A 16964-nucleotide genomic window follows, 5' to 3' on the forward strand; every position below is an offset into this window, starting at 1 on the left:
ATGAAATGTTAACAACTTATTCAAGAAAGTCTTTTCTCCAAGCTGAACATCCCCAATTCCCTTCAGTCAGTTTTGTGTGATGTGGTCTTGACTCTCTGTGGCTGTTCTGGTTACTGTCCAGGACCTGTTCCTGGTGATCAATGTCTATTCTAAAATGCAGCTCTCAGAACGTACTTAATGCTCCAAGAGTGGTCTGAACAAAGCAGGATAGAGCAGGGCTGCCAACCCTTCGCTGTGGACACTGTAATTATATGAGTGAAGCCTAAGATTGTCTTGGTTTTTCTGGCTGCCACATCATGCTGCTGCCTCCCATGGAGCTCATTTTAACCACTGGGGGCCTTTTCGTTTGACCTGCTGTCTAGCCACATCTCATTCTCTCCCTCTTCCCCTGCCTTCATCCAGATGTAGACTTTACATTTATTCTGGTTACATTTCACCTTGTTAGCTTCATCCTGTCATTCTGTTTGTCAGGATCTTTTTACATCTTGATTCCACTATTCTCCCTGTGCGTTCTCCCTCCCAAGTTAGAAATCTGTGCAGATATATGACCTATGGGAATATGCTCTTAGCTTTGTAGAGGTAAAGTAATATAATTAAATCCACAGAACAAGTATTTCATACTTTCTGTCTTGTATCTCTGTTACTCTGGGCTCTGCAAATCCTGTCCCTTGGAGGAAATGGCCTTACTTCCCTTCCCCGAAAATAGAAGATTTGTCATTTATCTTTTACTGTAATTCCCAGATCTCGCTGCACATGTAGAAGTCCTGTTTCAAGTCATGTCATAACATTTGTTATTGTTTTCACACTGGGCTCCGGAAGAACAGAAAAACAAAGAAAATTGATTGGGTAACCTATTTTGGTGATGAATTGACATTTAAGACCATGGGTGTCTGACTCTTTTACTCTTGAAGAGTGATACCAACTCAACAGGACTTTGTACCATTTTCTGATTGCGACCCAGTCTTGATTAAATTGTAAACTACAATAGCTTTCTCTTTTTCTCAATTCAACAAAATATATATCTGTGTTGAAGGATCTGTGATTTTGTGAGTATAGAAAGTCCTTTCATCAGAGCAGATCATGGCTGTCTCTAACTTAGCAGGCACACATCTCTCCTAGGGGGCTACGTGAGTTTCAGAGGTTCAGTGGTGTGTGGTTACAGGCATTAGAGCCAGGCTTTGAATCTGTCTTCCTGACTTCAGGTCCTGCTGGCTGACCTCCTGTACCAGACTGCCTCTCTTAAAGGAGATGCATTTTTTTTAAAAATGAGATGCGTTTTCAACTGGAATATCACTGTTCGTTCCGAGTCCCTAGGTTCTCTCCTAGTTGGGAATTGATTCAGGTTAGCCTCAATGAGTATTATGGAAGCCCTTTAGCAAAAGTATATGGAAAGCATTACCTTCTCTGCTCATGTTGAATTTATATGTCAGCCTCTTAGGGTAATGAATTTCAGTTGTAACTGTGTTGTTGCTCAGAGAATCAAAAATAATTAAATGCTGTTGTTTATGAACTACTTCTGAATGAAATTCACAATCTCAATAAAAAGTGTAGGTAGCTGGAGGAGTTTGATTCTGATTTTTTTTTTAAACTTCTTTCAGGCTAAACTGACTTCTCTCTCTCTAAACCATTGAAGTCATAAAACTGCATGTCCCTGATTGCAGTATGTGCTTACTCTGTGTCTCTGCATGTTTACCAGCCACACAAGGCAGGCTAGAGAATGTGTGGGCAGATTTTTCTTAGTGGTGTTTGGAGATTTGAGATTGGGAGCTGATTGCAGAGTGCTCATCATTGTGCAGGTCTGGGAAAGAAGAGAACACCAATTTATCTTGGGCTGTGCTGTTCCTAATGGGCTCTGGGTTGGGATTGAATGCCAATTATGAGCCTGTTCTCCTGGCTTTTTAAAGACATTGTAAGTAATCAGTGCATTTTAACTGCAAGGAAGTATGCATTAGTTTTAAAGTATGGTTAAATTACTTTAATCTGTGAGAGGAAATTGGGTCTTAGTTATGAAGGAAAAACAGCCGCCTCTCATTTTCAGTAGGAGGGAGCATAAGCATGTGTTAGAATTGAGCTGTTGACTTGTACCTTATAGCCAATTGATTTGTTCTGAGTTGAGATTTAACAAGTCGGGCCTCCAAACTCAAAAATTGAAAATTGTATGATGTGTTTATGGAGAGATAATGGAGAAAAAATTAGGGAAAAGCCCTTGCTGATCTACTGTTTAACCTCTTGCCCTTCCTATTCTTCCTCCCCATGGCTAATGATCCCAGCTCCCCCAACTGCTGTTAAACTATGTAACGTCAAGCTGTAGCTCTGGAGCCAGAGGGATATCTAATACAACCCCTTATTTTTACAGATGAGAACAGTGAGGCCCAAGGAGGTAAGAGATCTGTCGATGAATTTGAGTAACTTTCATGTGGGATGAGGTAGCCTCAGCATCCTTTAAAAACAGGGCTAATATCAAATTATTTATATTTTATGGAGGAAGAAGTCAGTGAAAAATCCAGCCCTCTAAAGGGCTAATCAGGTTGTGTTTATCATCAAAGACATTGAAAATAAGTAGAATATCACTAAAATGCTAAATTGTAGTAGAGAAGGGCCATCTCTCACCAGAGATCCCAGGCGCTTTTCAAGCTTGGTCAAACAAAGGAAAAGCTTTCTAGTCTCTTCTTATGACCTTGCATTGGTTTTCAGTTTTTCATATAGCAACAAAGCTACAAGTTTCTTGAGGGAAGGGATCCTATTTCCTGCTTCTCCAAGTACTCAACACAGTGCTAGGCACAGAGTAACTCTGTAAATACTTGTCTTGATTTTATAGCCCTGTGTATCTCTGTGTTCATGGTCTCATTTTACATGTGTTTAATAAAATGCTTGGGGTAGCAAGCTAGGGATGTCATTTTCCTATAGTATTGTTATTAGATGATTAGAGTTTTTGTGTTAGTGACTCTGTATGCAGAAGCCTAATTAGCTGGTGAAAGGCACGACATCAAAGACATTTGGCTTTCCTCTTGGGAGGTTTCTCCCTGCTGGCTGTTCCTTCTTATCCAAACAGGTCAATGAAACCATCCTCAGATACTAGAGCACTTTGCCTGAGGTTGTCGTTTGCTCCCCAGTCTCTCCTGTCTGCTAACCTGCCCCCCTTTGTCTGTGGGCACTTTATTATCCCCCAGTGGGGGCAGAGACTGGTTTATTTTTGTCTTGTAGCTCAGGCATGGTAAGTACTGCTTATGCTTTGTGGTTGAACTTTTGAATTTTCTTGACGCAGCTTGTTTATGGAAAGGGTGACAGTTTGAAAGAAAGCATTGAAATGGTTTAAATGGTAGCATAACTGGCTTAGTATCCAACATTTCAATGGTTTCAGAGGATATCCAGGATTCTTTCAGGGCTTTCAGTTTGATGTAGGGAGTATTGGAAACTAGGATTTGGACCTGTTGTCTTAGTAAAAAATAACACACTGATTGTATAGTTGGTACTCTGCAGCATTTGCAGCTATTGTCTCTGTTGGGGAAGAGGGGAGGTGTTTGAATAATTTCCAGCCCACCAGTCTAGCTTGGTTCTACACCTTTTAGCAATGTTGGTTGTAAATTTCGTTCAGAGTTAATAAATAGCTCGCAGATACTTGGCTCTTTGGGCACCCATGGCCAAAAGAGAACCTTAGGGGCCTAAGAGTTAATATTACGCCTACCATTAAAGATCCATTTTAAAGGGAATTTCTCTGTTCGTGTTAGCCCTTGCTGCCTGTACACATTCCCCAGGGCAGTTCTGGGTTGTTCTCCTGTTTCAGAACAACAGTTTTCTGTGCCTCAGACATTCACCAGTATTTATGTATCTTCCACATGAAGACAGGCAACCCTGGCCCTAATGAGACCCCGTTCCTGAGGTGATGAGACATTTGCCCCCATATCTCACCACATTTTGCTGATGTACTTAGATAGAATAGTATAGCTATCTATAGATGTCTTATCCTTCTACCAGACTGCGAGCTCCATGAGGGAAGCGATCAACTTTCACCTAATTTAAATAACTGTCTCAATTCCTAACAGTTCTGTGTATGTTAGGCAGTTAATATTTATTGGTTGAATGAATGAATTCAAATTGACCACTGCTCAGCTCACTAGATATTCTCTCTAAAAAAAAAAAAAAGCCTGGGAGGAAGTTGAGCAAATGAATTAGTTTCTCTATTTGTAAGAATTTATGAGGCAGTATCAGACTATGTCACTTGATGCCTGTGAGTACAGTGTGACAGAATAAGTGGTGTAATGAGTCAAGTAGTGGACTGAAGGGTGGAGGTTTGATGTGTTTACCCATAGAACGTCTGAGCAGTATTCCCTCATAGCCCTTATTTTCATACCTGCACAGAGGTTGCCACAAGTTGGTTAACAAAAGCTCTGTTACTTATGGAGTGTGGTGTGGAGCTTGCTATATACATTTGTATCAAGTTCCTGTGTATCTTGGATATGAGACTTTTATCAGAGGAATTTGCTGCACATATTTCCCCTAGTTAACTCTTTCTTTTTTAATTATAATTGAATTTTTCTTGTACAAAAACTTTTCAGTTTTATGTATTTGAAATTGTCCATTTTATTTTTTATGATTGTCTCTATTTCATGTTTAGTTAAGATTTGTTCCCCTAGTTAGGCCCCTAGGTGGCCCAACGGATAGAGTGTTCAGCCTGGGTTCAGGAAGCTCTGAGTTCAAATAATACCTCAAATATTTACTAGCTTTATGACTCTGAGCAAGTCATAACCTCTGCCTTAGTTTCCTCATCTGTTGTTAGAATAACTTGTTATTCTACTGTTGTTAGAATGAAATGAGATGATACTTGTAAAGCACTTTGCAAAGCTTGAAGGGCTATATAAATGCTATTATTGTTGTTACTCATAGTGGTGAAAGGTATCACCTTCCCATGATATATGTATGACCTTTTATAATGAGTTTGTGTAAAAAAAATTTAAAAAATAATGAGTTTGTATGTCCATTTGGACCTTATTGTGGCATATGTAAGGTGTAGGTTCTAAGCTTAATTTCTTCTGGATGACTGATGCTTAGTTTTTCCATTAGTTTTGTCAGATGGGGTATCTTAACCCAATCATGGACTTGGCAAAGGCTGTTATTACAGCCACTGGCTTATTTCATTTCTTCCCTTACTTAACTAGTCTGTTTTTGACCACTACCAAACTTGAGCACAGTTTCCATAGTTCACAGATTTGTTCCCTGGGGCAGCCTTGGAACGTACCGATCTGGCCATTGCTTCTCAAAGCAGGTGTACGTGTCTTCACTGGTATCGATGAAGTTGCTCAAAGTTGGACGTTAGTTAGGGCATTGGGGGTTGGTGGTGCTGAAAGGTGCTAAGACGAGTAGAGACCTGAAAGTTACTTGGGAAACTTTGCAGGGGCAGTTAGGTGGTACAGTGGATAGAGCTCTGGCTTTGGAGTCAGGAGGACCCGAGTTCAAATTTGGCCTCAGATACTTGACACTTACTAGTTGTGTGACACTGGGCAAGTCACTTAACCCCAATTGCCTCACCAAAAAAAAAAAAAAAAGGAAGCTCTGTAGGGGAATTATGCTTCTTTTAGTATTAAGGTGAAAGTCTAAGCATCCAGCCTTGTGGGGTCTTGCTTATCTCATTGTCCTTACTGTGGCTGAGCCTGGATAAAAGTAGTCACTTTGTTGTTGTTGTTCAGATGTGAACAGAGCCTAGAGAGGTAGCCACATGTGAAAACAAAAGGTGCCCGTCCATTCTCTGAACATGCACAGATGCTGGCCTGGGCCCTTCTTCTTAACGGCAGCAGTCGGAGGAGCTGTTTCCTTCTCTCGGAGGAGGACTAAACCACTGATGAATTATTTAGAAAATACATATGGCATGTAGGCTGCCTAGTACTTTTGACCTTTCAGTGTTGAGCCTGTATGTGGGGAGTGGTTGAGTTGGTGTTACTGAACCAGAGAAGAAAGGGGAGGACTCTGGGATTTCAAGCTTTGGGTGAGCCCATGGGAATTCTCCCTTTCCTGCCTGGTTTTGTTCCTAGGCACTCACAAGTCTCCATGCTTACTGCTTTTAAATGATAGATATGTAATAATATATCTTGAAGTATAAAAAAAATGGATCCCTGCATCTCTCTTCTCCTTTTCCCTTTTTATCAACTTCATAAAAGGACATTTTTGTTTATTCTTGGATTGGTGGATTGATTGGAGGCCTTATAGTTTTCCTGGTTCTTTTTATATATGTATGCATGCATGCCTTGTATTATAAAAGATTGGTTTTTGTTATGTGTGTACATAGTCTGTCTTTCTCCTTGAGGACAGGGACCTTTTTATTCATCTTTATAACTCATCATACCCGGCACAGACACAGACAGTGTGTACGGTTATCACTTGCACATCATGGCTTTCCCCATCATGGTTTCGATATGTCGCAAGTTAGCATAAGAAATTAAATGGGAATTTGGGGAAGCAACAAATGAGACTTGAAGGCCAGCAGATGACACAGAAAAGTTTAGGAACTCAGAAATGTGTGAAGTGTGTGTGTGTGTGTGTGTGTGTATGTTATTCTATAATGTCAACACATTTTATCTTTGAATACCATAATAATTCAGACTTCTTCTCTGATATGAAGAGAGGACCAACAAATTTTACACAGTTTCCAGATTGAGGGACACATACCAGCCTCTGTGATGCGGAAGGGATAACTGTACAAAGGTATATATACTCATCCATGTATACATATATATATATATATATATATATATATATATATATATATATATATATATATATATATATATACATACATACATATTATATTATATATATATATATATATATGCGTTCTGAACTAAGGAAAATTGAGTTTCTAGGCAAAATGAGTGAATAAGGGATCTTGTCTGTCTCAGTGCCATAGAGAATGGGAGCAAGACCATTAGTGTCTGGGGAATATGTACACTGTAGATATTTTAAACAACAGATCAGGTGGCTTTTTCATACAGACCAAAGTCATGCGTCACTTAAAACTTTTTGTAAGTTCAGAACTAACTTCATATGATGTTAGGTTCGCTTTGTTGCACCCCTCAAGATACCTGATGATAGGATAGGAGTGAGGGGGAGCTCGTGACTTCATCTTCTGAGTGAGACAGGGATTGAGAAATCTTGAACAAGCCTTGTTTATCCAGGAACTGGTTGTCCAGTGTATAAATTAACTAGGTCCTGTACTGCATTTCCTTTAGGTGGTCAGGGGCAAAAAGGGTAAATTCTAATTATCATTTGACTACATGTTAAGTGATAATAATTGTTTATATTTTGCCAGAGAACATGGGAGTATAAGCTCAGGCTAATAGTATCCCAACCTCTGATATAGGGACCTCAGATGACATTTACTTGAACCCATATCTGTACAAGAATCCAAAATACCAGACAGATGGGCATCCCACTTTTTATAAGAAAGGCCCTACTTCCAACCAAATCAGCCCACTTTTGGATAGCCCTAATTGTTAGGACACTTTTTTTTCTTTAGCTTAAATCTAAATTTACCTCTTTGCAATTTCTGCCCATTACTCTTAATTCTGCCTTGGGGCCAAGCACGACAACCCTTCAAGTATATGAAAACACCTCTCATGTTTCCCTTCAGGCTTCCCTTTACCAGGCTAACTCCTGATTCCATCAACCTGTGCTCCTGTGTCAGTGAACTTGAAGCCCTTCACCTTCTGAGTTGCCATCCTCTGGACACTCCCCAGAGTACAGTGAGTGGCGTCACGCCTCTTGTGGGTTTACCTGAGGTCCCACTTGCTTTCTTGGCTGCTGTAGCACACTCTTAATAGACCTGAACCCCCTTTGAGGGGTGTGGTGATGGCTAACCATCCCCTCCTCATTTGTGTTTGTAAAGTGGATTTTTAAAAACTGCGTTATAAGGCTTTCCATTTAAGTTTTTCCAGTTTTGTCTTCTGTGATTTGGCCCAGTGGTCTCACCTGTCAGTGCTGTTGTGACTCTTTACCCTGGCCTCCATTGTGTCAGCTATCCCTCCTAGTTTTGTGTTTTCTGCAAACTTGATAAAACACCATAGATACCTACCTTCATCCAAGTCATTGATAAAAGAGCCAAGCAGAGATATGTGGGAAACTCCTGGCGATAGTCCTTGAAATTGGCATTGAGCCATTCCCGACGGTATGGGAACAATTTTGGATTTGGAGACAGAGGACCTGAGTCCAAGTCTTGGCTTTGCCGCTTCTTAGGTAATCTTGACAGTCCTGTTTCCCCTCCCGGCCCCTTTGCTTAACTATAAAGGGTTTTGAATTAGATGACTTTGAAGACCCTTTCCAACTTTACGTTCCTGCTCTTCTGAATTCACCTGATTTCTACTGTTGTCTAGCTCTTGTTTCTTTATCTTTTCTTCAAGAACAATATGAGGTTCTTTGGTGAATACTTTGCAAGAATTTGTAATTATTGCTGCATCATTTCCCCAATTAACTAGTTTAGTAACCTGGTCCAAAAAAGAAATAAAAGTACAATAATACTAGTGAGAGAGCTAGGTGGCAAAGTGGTTAGAGCCCTACTCTGGAGTCGGGAAGACCTGCGTTCAAATGTGATCTCAGACACTTAATAGCTGTGTGACCCTGGGAAAGTCACTGAATCTCTTTGCCTCTGTTTCCTCATTTGTAAAATGAGGATAATAATAATGCCTACCTCCCAGGATTGTTGTGAGGGTCAGTGAAATATTTGTAAAGTGCTTTGCACGGTGCCTGGCACCTAGAAGATGCTTCCGAAATGCTTATTCCTTTTCTTCTTACCTAACTAGCATTTCTCTAGCACTTACCGTGTACTGGGCACCATGCTAAGCACTTTGCAAATGTCCCATTCATTGATCCTTAGAGCAGTCCTGGGAGGTAGATATTTTTATTATCCCCCCTTTTTTTTTTAAAGTTGAGGAAGAATGTTTATATTGGTATGACATCTTGATAAAGCGGTACTGGTTTTTTGTGGTTACTGCTTCCTTTTCTGAATGGTCACTGAAGCAGCCCTTTGATGATGTCTCAGACCTGTGCATGAAGGGCAGTCCACCTCCTTGGTCTGTAGCTTTCTGACTCTCTTCTCTTCTTGTTTTTGAAAATCAGTACCACATCATTTTGTAATCTTTTGTAGTCTGTCATTCTCCATGAACTCACAGAAATTGCCATTATGATACAGTACAATAAACATGAAGGCTGTGCCAGACACTGTGCTAAGCTGTAGGGATATAAATAAGAAAAAGAAAGACCGTTCCTGCCCTCAAAAAGCATACATTCTAATGAGGGAAGGCGATATGTAACAGAAACAGAGAAGAAGAGGAGAGGATTCCAGAGGGGCGTGATGAAGTGGATGGTGGAGTGGAAACCTAGCAAAGCAGCTGGTAGCAGATGAAGAGATGCCTGGCATTTTGGGCCCTTTTGGAAGGGCGGCTGTGGGAAGAGTTTTTGTTCCACCCTCTGGCCTTCCAGTCAGAGACACAGAAGCAGCTGAGGTACTGACGAGGTGTGAGTAGCAAAGCTGAAGCCACCTCCGTGGTGATGAGTTCTCCTGAGGTGGGGAGAATGGTGAAGATGTTGATGGAGTTGAAACTAAGAGCAGCTAATGGCAGACACAGAATGAAGGTCCACGCGGTGGTTCAGGGATCACATTGATTGGCTTTTTCATCACCCTGAAGTGTAGATCTCTGGGCCAGCTGATTTGAGCTCTTCAGGGTTAGCTTGCAGGTAGCCATCCTGCTTTCTCCATTCCAAATATTGTTAACCTTTGCAGATTAAACAGGAGAAAAATGTGTTAAATAGCTCTTTCTGCATCCCATGTTACTGCCCCATCTGCCCAAAGCAACAGTCCTATTCCTTCTTTGAACCTCTTCTTTCCCCCTAGTTTGTTTCAGAATCCCCCAGATCAAACCCTTTTGTTGTCATTGGCAACCAGCCACTAGCCACAGCTCGTTTTGAACGTGAATGCTCACGATGATCGTCTCACAGAACCACGTCACTCTTTTGTGTTTATCATCTCTTCCCTGTCCCCTTTTCGGCCCTGAGCTTTGTGTGTAGTACGTAGTAATCTCTTTGGAAGACTTCTTTTCTTTATTATCAGAATTGCTTCTCATTGTGTCCTTAGAAGTTCAACAAAGCTTTCCATTTCTCCTAGGCTGATTTTTTCCCCCCCGGAAGCTTAGTCCCCAGGAATTCTGCTTCTCCTTTCTCTGAATCATTGGGTGGAGGGGAAAGAGTTCTGTGTTTTGGAGGTAGAGAAGCTGGGTCCTAGAACCTCTGCTTATCTATAACTTACTAACTGTGTAGCCTTGGACAGGTGATTTTGGAAGAAAGAAAACAAGTATTTATATAGCATCTCTATATGGTGCCAGCACTAGCTAAGTATTTTACAAGAATTTCATTTAGTTCTCACTACAACTCTGGGAGATAGGTGTTGTTGTTATCCCGTTTTACAAGTGAGGAAACTAAGGCAGACTCGAGTTAAGTGGCTTGTCCAGGGTCCCAGTTGTCTGCGGCTGGATTTGAACCTCCAGATTTCTTGACTTGAAGTCAGAGCTCTGTCTACTGTGCCATTTAACTTTTCTGGGCCTCAGTTTCCAAATGACAGGATTGTGTTGCCTGAGGTTCCTTCCAGTTCTAATTCTGTTATCCTGTATGAAATTCTAGGGTACATGTCAGGCTCTTCCTGACTTTCCTGACAAGGAAAAGTCTTTTCTTGTCTGTTTCAAAATCTAAGATGGGTTGGTCACTTCCCCCCATAGCCAAAGTTCATAGTATTTCTACCCCAGCAGCCGTTTCCTCTTTGATGAGAATCAGATCTAGAATGGCAGTTTCTCTTGTTGGTTCTTCCACTTTTTGAATGATGAAATGATCTTTAAGGCATGTCAGGAAATATTAGAGCTGCTGTGCTTGTGGCAGAGAGAGTTCTGGAGAGAAATCTTCGTAATATGTAATAGCATTGATCCGTTTACCTCCTAGGAGGTTTATTTTTAAAAGATATTTTAACTTACCCTTTGGTTTCACATCACCAAGATTTCTCAAATGTGTTCTTCCCCAAAGCTATGCTTTATTGAGAGAAGGAAAGATAACGAACATCAAAAAGGGCTGACAGCCTATGGCGGGTTCTGCATCGGTATTCCACTTCTGCAGAGGAGGGGAAGCATCATGTCAGGTCTTGTATTTGGGGGCAGATGTGATCATTAGAACTTTCACAGCATTCCCATTCACTTTGCTGTTGCTCTTCCCATTTGCATTGTTGGTAGACATCTTATAAACTGCATCAGTTCGTAGTCTTCTCTGCTTCTCAGTACTCGCCGTATTTTGTGTTCCTGCACTTCAGAGCACAGCAATATATTCCCATTATTCATGTGATACAACTTGCCTAGCCATTCCCCAGTTGATGGACATATATTTTGTTAGTAGTTCTTGCTATCCAAAAAGTGCTGCTGCTGTGTGTGTGTGTGTATCTCTGTGTGTGTATGTGTGTGTGTGTGTGTGTGTGTGTGTGTGTGTGTGTGTGTGTCCTTTCTTATTGTCATTGACCTCTTTGGCGTATATAAAGCAATACATTCTTGCCAACGCTTGTTAAGCACATTCCATCCAGGGCCAGGAGCCTGTTATTTCCAAAGCTGTGGCCCTGATTTTCAAGTCCTCTTCTCAGACACTATCTTTTTCACCAGCTGATCATTTATGATGTGTTCACCTTCAGGATAAGCAGGAGATATATTGGGTAATCTAGGTCATGTAAGAAAAGTGTTTGGTTTCCTGCCTAGTACTTCATGCAGTGTCTTTATCAGGGCTTTCCAGATTCTTTCTGACTGTCATTTATGACCATGTGAATCATCGTAAATAATAGTCATCCAGTTTGTCAGGTCTTTGGAGGTTACCTGTCACAACTTGAGTAGATTCTCTACCCAGGAGGAAAGCAGACTTCTCTGTGGGTAGCTAGCTACTGTAGAGATAGTGCCTTAGCTTCATAAATAATAATAATAATAATAATAATAATAATAATAATAATAATAATAAGTAAATAAGTAAAAATTAAAAAAAAATTTTGAGTTTTTAAAAAATTTATTTTAAAAATAAACCCTAGGGGCAGCTAGATGGTGAAGTAAAAATAGAGCATTGGCCCTAGATTCAGGAAGACCCAAGTTCAAATCTGGCTTCAGACACTTGACACTTACTAGCTGTATGACCCTGGGCAAGTCACTTCACCCCACTGCCTTGCAAAAATAAATAAATAAACCCCACAATGAGGTTAACATATCAATGCCTTGGCATATCATGCAGACATCTCTCTGTAGAAACTCTCTGCCAAAAACAGTAATTACAATATTCCTTGACTTCCTGTGATGAATAGTAGATGCCATCTTTTCAGAGTATACAGCCTTTTTGGTTCCAAATGTTTAGTGAGCTTCTTACCCTTATTCTTTGTGTGAATTTTTTTTACCTTCTGATCTCCATAGGTCAGGATTCTCTTTTGCCACTTTGGAGTAATTTTCTTAATGACTAATGAAACCATTTAGTCTTTTTTTCCCAATTACATGTAAAAATAATTTTTAATGTTCATTTCTTAAAATTTTGAGTTCCAGATTCTCTCCTTCACTTCCTCTCTTCTTCCCTCCCTGAGATTGGTAAGCAGTTTGGTATAGGTTATATGTGAGCAGTTATGCAAAACATTTTCATATTAGTCATATTGTGAATGAAAACACAGACCAAAAACAAACAAACCAAGAAAAAAACGAAGTGCTTCAATCTGCATTCAGACTCTGGAGGCGAATAGCATTTTTCATCATGAGTCCTTTGGAATTGTCTTAGATCGTTGTATTGCTGCGAATGGCTGAGCCATTTGTAGTCAGTTCTTGTACAGTATTGCTGTTACTGTGTACGTTGTTCTCCTGGTTCTGCTCACTTCGCTCAGCGACAGTTCATGTAAGTCTTTCCAGGTTTTCCTGGAAATCATCCTGCTTGTCATTTCTTATAGCACAGTAGTATTCCATCACAGTCATATATCACAACTTGTTCAGCCATTCCCCTATTGATGGGCATCCCCTCAATTTCCAATTCTTTTCTACCAGAAAAATAGAAGCCATAAATATTTTTGCACAAATAGGTCCTTTTTCTGTTTTTATAAAATCTCTTTGGGATATGGACCTAGTAATGTACCCTTTGCTAGATCAAAGGGCATATATATATGTATGCACTGTTTTGTAGCCCTTTGGTCATAGTTCTGAATTGCTCTCCAGAATGGTTGGATCAGTTCACAACTCCACCAGCAGTGCATTAGTGTCCCAATTTTTCCATATCCCCTCCAACATTTATCGTTTTGTTTTTGTGTCATATTAGCCACTCTGATAGGTGTAAGGTGGTACCTCAGAGTTGTTTTAATTTGCATTTCTCTATCAGTAGTGATTTAGAGCATTTTCCCGTATGATTATATACATATATATATATATATATATTTTTTTTTTTTTTGGCTAGGCAGTGGGGTTAAGTGACTTGCCCAGGGTCACACAGCTAGTAAGTGTTATATGTCTGAGGCTGGATTTGAACTCGGGTCCTCCTGAATCCAGGGCCAGTGTTCTATCCACTGCGCCACCTAGCTGCCCCCTTTTCATATGATTATAGATGGTTTTGATTTCTTCATCTGAAAACCGCTTGTTCATATCCTTTGACCATTTATCAGTTGGGAAGTGACTTGTATTCTTATAAATATCAATCAGTTCTCTATATATTTGAGGAATGAGATCTTTATTAGAGACAGTTGGTATAAAAATTGTCTCTCAGCTTTCTGCTTTCCTTTCTAATCTTGGTTACATTGGTTTTGTTTGTGCAAAACTTTTAAAATTTAATATAATCAAAACTGTCCTTTTTACATCTAGTAATGCTATCTCTTGGTCATAAATTCTTCCCTTCTCCATAAATCTGACATATATACTGTTTCTTGCTCTCCTAATTTGCTCATGCTATCATCCTTTAATGTTTAAATCATGTGCTTGTTTCGATCTTATCTTGGTATAGAGTGTAAGATGTTGGTCTGTACTAGTTTTCGCCATACCATTTTCCAGTTTTCCAAGCAATTTTTGTCAAGTAGTGAGTTCTTGTCCCAGAAGCTGGGGTGTTTGGGTTTATCAGACACTAGATGACTGTGGTCATTTACTACTGAGTCTTGTGTACCTAATCTAGTCCACTGATCCAGCACTCTGTTTCTTAGCCAGTACCAGATAGTTTTGATGATTTCTACTTTATAATACAGTTTAATGATAATACGGTGAGGACACCTTCCTTCACATTTGTTTTCATTAATTCTCCTGATATTCCTTTTTTTTTGAGGGGGTGAGGCAGTCAAGGTTAAGTGACTTGCCTAGGTCACACAGGTAGTAAGTGTCATGTGTCTGAGGCTGAATTTGAACTCGGGTCCTCCTTACTCCAGGGCTGGTGCTCTATTTCTCCTGATGTTCTTGACCTTTTGTTCTTCTGGATGGATTTTGTTGGGGTTTTTTTTAGCTCTGTAAGTTTTTGGTAATTTGATTGGTATGTTACTGGATAAATTAATTTGGATAGAATTATCATCTTTGTTGACTTAATCTATCCATGAGCAATTAATATTTTTTCAAGTTGTTTATTTGTGTGAAAAGTGTTTTGCAGTTGTGTTCATATAGTTCCTGGTTTGGTCTTGGCAGGTAGACTCCCAAGTATTTTATATTGTCTAAGTTATTTTAAAAGCTTGGCAAAATATAGAAACACTGATGATTTGTGTGTTTATTTTATATCCTGCAACTTTTAAAGTTAATTGTTTCAATTAATTTTTTAGTTGGTTCTCTAGAATTCTCTAAGTATACTACCATCATATCATCTGTAAAGGGTGATAGTTTTGTTTCCTCATTGCCTATTCCAATTCCTTCAATTCTTTTTTCTTCTCTTATTGCTATAGCTAACATTTCTACTACAACATTGAATAATAGTGATGATAATGGGTATCCTTCATTCATATCTGATCTTATTGGGAAGGTTTTTAGCTTGTGCCCTTTATAGATTTTTGATGCTGGTAATTTGATTTTCTTCTTTTTTTTAATCAAATTAACCAATGGTTTATCTATTTTATTGGCTTTTTTGTAAAATCAGCTCTTATTTATTAGTTCAATGGTTTTCTTACTTTCAGTTTTATTAATCTCTTAATTTTCAGGATTTGCAATTTGTTGTTTAATTGGGGATTTTTAATTTGTTCTTTTCCTAGTATTTTTCTTTTAGTTGCATGCACAACTCATTGATCTGCTCTTTCTCTACTTTATTGCTATAAGCATTTAGAGATATAAAGACCCATCCAAAGCTGTGATGGCTATAACCTTGTATGGGTGGTTTTTTGGGGGGGATCCCTTTTATTAAATGAAAAAAAACTTGGACATTAAATGAATTGGAGCATAGACTAATTGTTTTATACACACACATATAATTTAAAAAAAATATGGACCTCAGGAAATGGAACCAAATTTATTAATTGCTTTTAAATTTGAGTGATCTTTTGCCTGGACAGAACAATGAGAGTGCACCTAGGGAGCTGTGATTGATGACAGAGCAGAGAATGGGGGAAGGATGTCCTGGGAATTCCCTTGGATTCATTTTGGGCCTTAAATTATTTTTTAGGTTCTGAAGAGAAAAAACATCGATCTCATTGAATTAACAAAAAATGATAAGAAATTGAGTTGCATTGAGAGAAAGGTCAACCAGTGATTTATTCAGCCTGTCTTCCAGGTACTATGAACAGGCAGATATTGGAAGGAAATTGGTTTACTTTCAAATGGGAATAATCAGTTGGAGGAAAACGGATCTAAACCACTTTTTTTTTTTAGACATGAGAAAACCTTTCAAGGAATATTGGGTATTCCCCAAATAATTACTCACATGCCTCTGGTGGGTGGATCACAAACCACCAATCTGTCCTGAGTTTACATTCTAAAGTAAACCATTTGGATATACACATCAACACTGATCCATTTGGCTATACATAATTACAAGTATGGCATTAGTCATAAAGTCAAAAAATGTTAGGACTGGTAAGACTGGTGAGGACCTTTGGGGCATCTTGTTTAGTTCCCTTATTTTGTAGATCAGGAAACAGGCTCAGAAATTAGGAGTAGCTCAAGCCAGGACATAGAACCAGACTGAAATCCAGGTTTTCCTTCCCCAATAAAGTGTGTTATGTGTACAAGTTAGTTTTCTTAAACATGTGAGTTAATCTTTAGACCCGCTTATGTGTGGTTGCATGTGCACGCTCTCTCTCTCTGTCTCTCTCTCTCTCTGTCTCTCTCTCTCTCTGTCTCTCTCTGTCTCTCTCTCTCTCTGTCTCTCTCTCTCTCTGTCTCTCTCTGTCTCTCTCTGTCTCTCTCTCTCTCTCTCTCACACACACACACACACACACACACACACACATCTTCAGTATCTCTCTTTTTCTTTTGTTGAAGGTGGAGTTGCAGGAGGCTGAGGAGGGAACGTGTAGGAGGAAGCATAGTTAGCCTAAGAAAAGTTGTTGAGTCAGAAAGCCAGAAAAATTATGATTCTGATATTCTTGGATAAATGTGTATACACACATACACATACATATATACGCACATATATAGTTATCCACTTGGCTTTGCTAAGAAACCAGGGAGACAAGTCAGAAAACATTTGAGAAAGGGTTGCTTAATTCATTGCTTAATAGAGGGTTGTAGGGCCTGGGCAAAGTCTCCTGACTAACCTTAGTCTGAGCCATTCTGCTTTCTTTGTTTGAAAACTTGTCCTGCCAGTTCTTCCCAGAGCCTCTCGTTGATGTCGTGGGGGGTTGTATCCCTCAAACTGATGGAGCCTCGTGTCAGGCCAAATGCAGGGGGTGTAAGACATCTGTCTGCCTGAAGAAAGACACATTACTCTTCAGGGATATCATACAAGTCATTTGTTGTTGTTTAAGGCTTCTTTAAGAAGTTGGCAAATGA

General features: G+C 39.5%; 1 protein-coding gene across 1 annotated transcript in view; it reads left to right on the forward strand.

Annotated features, from left to right (window-relative positions):
• Window positions 1-16964, forward strand: part of MOB1B (MOB kinase activator 1B) — a 62009-nt gene that overhangs the window by 14605 nt on the left and 30440 nt on the right. The gene's annotated exons all lie outside the window — the stretch shown is intronic.

This window comes from Phascolarctos cinereus, unplaced genomic scaffold (genome assembly GCF_003287225.1).
Source record: "Phascolarctos cinereus isolate Bilbo 61053 unplaced genomic scaffold, phaCin_HiC Scaffold_9;HRSCAF=440, whole genome shotgun sequence".
NCBI lineage: Eukaryota > Metazoa > Chordata > Mammalia > Diprotodontia > Phascolarctidae > Phascolarctos > Phascolarctos cinereus.